Below are 7,098 nucleotides of genomic sequence, written 5' to 3'. Positions count from 1 at the left end.
GGTCAGGAGAGTGAGCTCCAGTAAGTTATTAGAGATACACCCTTAATTGCTGTGCTGTGTCGGCTTGTTCTCTTGCATCTCTACACTGTCTCCGCAGTTTGGTCACTTAAGGAAAGACTGGTTCCCTTGCTCCAGAAGAGAAAAGGATCAAGAAATCCTAGGGAGGAAAAAATGGGTGAGGGGGGCTGATCCGCTCATGGCCAACCCCTCATAGACCTTCTTTACATGATGGACCTTGAAAAAGAAAGTATTTCTTACTGTTATCAGTACCTCAGTTGCTCATTCGCAACATGCATTTCACATGTCCAGAGCCTTGACTATGGCACTTGCTTGAGAGAGGTGCTGAAACACCTGTCCCTGCGAAAGTCTGGTCTATACAGGGCTTTTAATGGTGCTTGCACCATCACAGCTCTACACATGTTTTCACCGAGCTTGTAACAGCATTAAAAGTCCTACTGCAGCACAGCAGTGGTGGGTTCTTCCAGGGACTCAACCTGAGTGACTATTGCCCAGCAGATCAGTTTTTAACTGATCTACATTGAGGTTACTAAAAAGTGAAAAATTCCTGGCTGCTATGATATTTGCAACCCACCCATCGGGTGCCGCATCCTCTCTGAGCACACAACCCCAACCACATCATCTCCCGAGGCTGGAGTCCAGGAGCCAGCACGCTGGTATCTTGCAAATTGTTCCCCACCTGACTTCCCCACTCCTGAGGATACTCAGCTTTCCAGAGTGTCTAGACAGCGATTTGTGTTTTTCTTGTCTTTAATGAGGAATGCAGCTGTGGCTGTGGTCTTTGCTTTGGGTTGGTTTTTTTTAACCCATTGCCGTGGTAAATGGAGTTGAGGAAAGGGCAAGAAAACTGTGAAGAATGATCCAAGCCAAGAAGATGTTGTAGAGGGAAGGTGAATTAGAAATGCACGGTTTCTCGATTAAGTTTTAAACTACCAAAAAATGTTAGTTAAAAATCTATACAGAATGAAGATCCTGCTGCTCCCACAAATCCTGACACCCTCCTTTTGAAGTCAATGGTTGAACAGCCTATTGCTTTGGCAGTAACAAATCAAGCACATAAATAGTGATGAAGATCTGGGCTATGCAAAATCCACTTGCTAATTAGCAGCTTTCCCTGGTGGCATTGCATGCTCCAAAATATGAACTTAAATTTAAAAAAGTCATCAAACAACCCCCAAATCTGTCCTCCTCCAGTCCCTGCTTTTTAGGAATAGGAAGATCGTGCTAAATGTGAGGGAGAACGTGCTGATGCCCTGTCATCTGCTGGTCCTGCAGGCAGGCAGTTTTGAAGTCTCTATTGCTCTTGACACCCAGACCGGCAGTATCACACCACACTGCTGGGTGCTGTGCAGTAACAGCGGAGTGTCTCCAGGCTCGATAGTGCCATGCATTTATTAAAGCGATGGCACATTACATGTGTGAGCAGTGTACTGAAATACAATGGAAATATTTGATGACTCAGCAAACTGGGGGTGACACAAGAGGCTGGATTCACCGTGGATCATTTCACCTGGAGCTCTGTAAATATTTTCATTCATCCTCCCTTTATTCTGACCTTCAAAGCCCAGCACGAAGCCTTCATCCCACTGCATGCAGGTAAAAACAACACCTGATTTTGAAAGAAGTTGATTTGCCTTGAAACTTTCTGAAGCACGCTTTCTGCGTACACCTCTAATATTCAGTGCCCTTTCGAAAACGGTGTGACTCATCTCAAATATAGACACGACGGTAGGAAAGAAGAGTTGTGAACTTTGTTTAGGGCTGGCCAGCTGAGGGTCAGCGAGCAGCCAGCCAGACGTGGCCAGAGATGAAGCTTAGCGAGCCCAGGCTGGACACAGGGATGGGAGAAATTGGGAGGAGAGCACTGGATAGCTTCTGCCCTTGCATCTTTTTTGGACATAGAGGTTGGAACACCACAGTTCCTGCCTTTTTCACCGGGAAGTATCTGCCAACACTTTTGTTTATCTGTGTAGCCATGAGCAGACAGTGTGGCCAGGCAAGCTAAGTGGAAGGTACATTATGAATTGGTTTATTAAGAGCTGAAAGGTGATTTTGCAAGGATCTGAATGTCATAAGGCACCATAATCTCTTCAGGCAAACAAACAGGATTTTTCGTCAATTTGCAATCCTTTATGATATTGAAAGGGCAGAGAGCTGCAGACTGTCCCCAATTTTCAGATGAATTGCTCCACTGGTATAAAAGATATTCTCATAATAGTCCCAAATTACTTGATTGCTTGAAGTGCCAGAATCCTTAATGCTCTGCTATTTTAAACATATGGAAATTGATTCAACACTTATCATCTATTTAGAGATGTAAATTTATTGAAAAAGATGCCACTTTTTCCTAAGCTTCAGGCGAGCTCTGATACTTAGCTTTCTGGGCACAAGCAGGTTTTTACGAGGATTTGTGATTTTAACTACGGTGATTTATTTTCCTTCTAGAGGCTGGGAGAAGCAAAGGAAAATTGACTGTATTGTCTACAGAGGAAAAAAAGATACTGGTACAAGCACTGGTGTGAACTGACACAGATACGGCAGTATCTGGCACATCGTACCCTGAGGGTCTTCTCCCAAGCACGGACACTGGCCCAGACCTTGCCCTAACTTCTGTTGCAATTGCTCTGTCAGTAGGCCCACGCTGATGTTAGAAGCATCACTTATTTCTGTTACAGTCACTTGCTTTAGGGGAAGAGCGATGAAAAACCGAGCGCGGGCAGCGATGGCAGTGACATTGGTCAGGTCAACACCCCCATGGCAAAGGAAGCTCCCCCCCTTCCCCATTTCAGCCTAAGCTTCTAAAAGCAAAAAGCATTGATCATTCATCTGCAATTAAAAGCTCTCCTCTGAAAGTCAGACCGGTTCCTATCTTGAGTCTGTCGGGATACCTTCCTGCACGGGCAAGCCCTGCATTGATGTTGAGGGCATGAGACTGCTATTAGGATTGGATGCGAAAACCTGCAGCCTGGTCCTAGCTCTGCTGCTGAGAGCCTTCTTTTTGATTTGGCATAGTCACTTAGCATCTTATAAGATGGAGATTTGTGTGTATTACATAGGAAAGCTGTTTGTGCCTTAAAGCTTGTGAAAATGAGAGTTTCTCCTGTGGAAAAAGATTTAAAAAAAAAAAAAACAGTTAAGCCTCAGCTATTTGATCATGTGTTATTATTCAGCATGATTCATATATTAATACCATACTGAAAATGTCTCTATAAAGCCTAATATTATGCTTCTGGGATTAAGCAATATTTCTTAATGAGTTTCTTATCCCAGTATTTTTGCAGAGAAGCTGGAACGGGGCCAGTTCACGCAAGGTGCCTCCACATTAGTGGTTTTCTCAGGTCAGGAGAGCACTTACAAAGTGAATGCCCCAATCATCCCCACTTACCCTGCTTTGGTTTGCATCATGGAGAGGGCACACGAGGTGGATTCCTCTCAGATGAAAGGTGGACGGTGCGCACATTGCAATCTCAGCACTCTTCTGCATTATGGATCTGCTCCCGGGCTGTACTACTTGCTAGCATAGACACAGCTACAGCGTATTTACTGCACCTTAAAATCTCTTGATGGCATTTGAGAAGTGAGTTCACTGGCTGGATTAACTAACCACCAAACCAGGTATCTTGATTGGCTAATGTTTAATCAGCGGCTTTATTTTCTTGTTTACACCAGTTTGTTTATGATGCTGAGTCCAGCCTCAGTAGCATGGAAGAAAAATCTGGCTCCGTTCCTGAGGTAAAGCACCTTAGTCTTTTGCATAAGCCTGAAAGAATTAATTTGGAGTAAGACAGGGTTACCACAGAGCTGGTTTTTGAAGTGCCCGCTCACTTCTGGGGGTCAGGTTCAATCAGTATCTTTTCTCCCAGTGGGAACTGGTGATCTCCCTTGACTTAAGACCCGCTAGCTCCCCTTTGAAAAGAGCAGGGAACCACCAGAGCCTGCTGCTGCTGAGTGGTCCCCATCCCTACCCTTCCCTTCTGCCTTCGCTCTCTGCCATCCAGACCCAAGGGACCAGCTCCCTTCCCTAATTATGCAATGAGTGCATACCTAAATATACTTCATAAAGGAGAGGGTGACAACAACCAGCATCTCTCAGTAGGCATTCAAAGCCTCTCCTCTATGCCGGTGACCTCTCACGTTGGTTGTGCTAGGCTGCTATGGGGCTGTGGTGTGAGCCGGCTGACGGGACCCTGTGGCTGGTGTTACTGGATGGGCATTCACCTTCATGTCCCCTCCGCCTCAGTCCCATCAACGTCCCTGCTGTCATCTCCTCTGTGCAAACCACTCCAAAACTTCTCCTCCCATTCAGCTTCCCAACGCTCACAGGGCACAGCCTGTGGCTATGGTGTAATTGAAAATGTTGGTATGCGTCCCATACGCTTACAAAGTTTTGGCCACCTTTCTTATGTGTGATGCGCATCCAGGTCTCGTATCGCAGGCTTTGTGTTCCTAGCAGACTGTCACAATCCTGAGACTTATTTGAAGCATTGGAGGAAAACCCATGCTGCTCACTGAAATATTTAATCGCTGTTTTCCCGAGCAGATGCTTGTTTATTTTTGTTAGCGATTATAATGTCTGGCAGTAGGAAAATGTTAAGGAGGTATCAGAGCTACGGAGGAAAAAGCCAACTCCCAAGTTACGAAGGGGTGATGGCAGAATTTATGGGCCGGCTGGGGTTGCAAAGAAGTGGACAATTATATCTTACTTCACCAGGCCCTGTACAAGTGTGCCTCAAAGGTTTTTGCACAGGGTCCTACAACAAAGCGAGCTGGTCTGGGAAGAAATGCAGGTCAAAATTTTCATGCAAAATCTTCAATACAATATTTAGTGCATTTTTACACTCTGCCCTTCAGAAAGCCCTGTTTTTACAAAAATTTGGAAGAGTTAAGATCACTGGCAGATGTACCAGAACCTACGGATTCTGTGGGATTTCAGGTCAAATTCATATGATTCCTTCCAAGATATCCCATCAATTGTCTCATTTAGCTTGTCAGTGCCATTTTTAAAACACACAGTTCAACTGAATCCAACAGCACATGGAGAAAAAACATGTCAGCCTTGCTCCAGCCCCTGCTTCCACCAGCATCTGCCCAAAAAGTGAGGGAGACAGGGACTCCCCCCACTACGCACAGCACATAAAAACTCACTGGCAGAGCTAAATGAAACTTAGCAGGGCCAAACATCTCACCAAAACTCTTGCGCAAATCCCTTTAGCGAGATATTTTTAACCCACTTTTTCTCCAAACTCCACTTCTCTCCTCCCAGCCACAGGGCAGTGGTAGCAATGAATTTTGTGTTTTATTTACAACGATGCTGCGAGATCAAGTCAGGCTAGCTCAGGCCATGGCTTTGCTAGGGAGCATCCTCAATGTAGGCAGCAGCAGTTTGAGGTATTTCATCCTCTGACATCCCACCGCTTGTTTTTTTGCTGTCCAAAGGGAGAGTGTTTAGTCCCAGTAAAGGCAAAGCCAAGGAGGGGGAGGAAGATGGGTCCATTCACGAGGTCTTTGTCATTTACAATGAATTTAGAGCAAGGGTGAATACAGCTAATCCATTTGTAACATTTCGACACCCATCCCCTTTCCTGTAAATTCCTGCAGGACTTTGGCGGCAGAAAGCATTCATGTGCTAGAAATAATGGAATTACAAAAGAAAGAAAGGAAGGGAGTGTAAGCACTGGGAATAGGGAGAAATAGCTAAACCGATAACCTTTCGATTTATGTACACACCCTTCTCACATAAACCAGAGGTAGTTACCAGCTAACTGTTAGTTCATTAATCAGCTTATCTTTTGAGAACAGGGTTTGGGTGTACGATATACATAACAATCAACTACTTTGAATTCACGTCTGTCCCAAGGATTCCCCAACACCACACCTTTTGTTTTTAAGGCAAGCATCAGCAATGCTTATTTTCCTGTGATGTTACATGTATTTATGCGTGTATTAAAAAACCTGTAAATAACCAGGTAGATTCAACATTCATCCTTAGGAGCTGAACCCGAGATCCTCAGAGTTACCAGCAGAAGCCTTCATCCCATCAAGATGCCCATTGCTGGGCAGCTGTGTTTCCCATAGGATCTCTCTGACTCAGCGGCTAGCAGGAAATGCATAGCACGCTGAACAATGAAGCGCGGCCAATTACTGAAAATAAGTGTTCTCCATTACAAATAATTCCAGGCTACATTTCTCTTAGTTTCCAAAAAAAAAAAAAAAAAGTAAAAAAAACACATGCATGGATTGTTGAACTTTTTTTTAATTCAAATAAATGGACTTTGAAGGAGGAAAAAAGACTGTAAAGCTTTGCACAGCGAACTGTTTCTGTACGTAGCTATAAGCAGGCATATAGCTAGTCTGCAATAAAGCACACTGTGCAAATGAATTTAGGCAAAGATTCTTCAAAACAGATGTACTACCCACAGTTAAGCTCCGAGCTATTCCAAGCAATGCTGAAGAAAACAAACGTTTTCCTATCAGTCTGCCTTCTCCACAAAATCGGTTCAGCCAAGACTTGTGACAGGAGGGGGATGCTTTGGTGGAACACGAGAGGGTCGTGCTGCGCGCTCTTACAAACCTGCGACTCTCGTCAGGGGACTGGGACACCTTTTGCCGGAGACGACCGTGCCTTGTGCTTTAGCCGGAGTGAGCCAAGCCGTGCCTGCTCCTAGGGCTGGTCGGCCCTCGGGGGTGGAACAAGGGCAGAGGTGGGTGGAAGCTTTTCTGCACAGGACTGAAATTTGAAACACCAGCTTGGGCATTGCTGCAATCGTATTTTAAGGTGTCCAAGATGGGCAAGCAGGTGACGGAATCTGTCCTTTTTGAAACAAAACCTTTTTATTTTAAAAGATGAGTAACGATAGTTGAAATTATGACAATCTAATTGAATCAATTTAAATCATTATTGACTATTACTCCTAGAGCAATTCTAATTATGGGAAAAGTCATAAGCAGGCCGTGTTTGCTGCTGAAGTTTTAAGCGAAGTCAAACCACTGAAACAGATGAAGTCACTGAACAGAAGAAACCATCAGAAACCAAAGCTGCCTTGAACTGCTAACCTCGCCATAGCCAGCAGGCAGCCTTCC

This window comes from Pygoscelis adeliae, unplaced genomic scaffold (genome assembly GCF_000699105.1).
Source record: "Pygoscelis adeliae isolate BGI_AS28 unplaced genomic scaffold, ASM69910v1 Scaffold25, whole genome shotgun sequence".
Taxonomy (NCBI): domain Eukaryota; kingdom Metazoa; phylum Chordata; class Aves; order Sphenisciformes; family Spheniscidae; genus Pygoscelis; species Pygoscelis adeliae.
Note: the sequence above shows the minus strand (reverse complement) of the source record.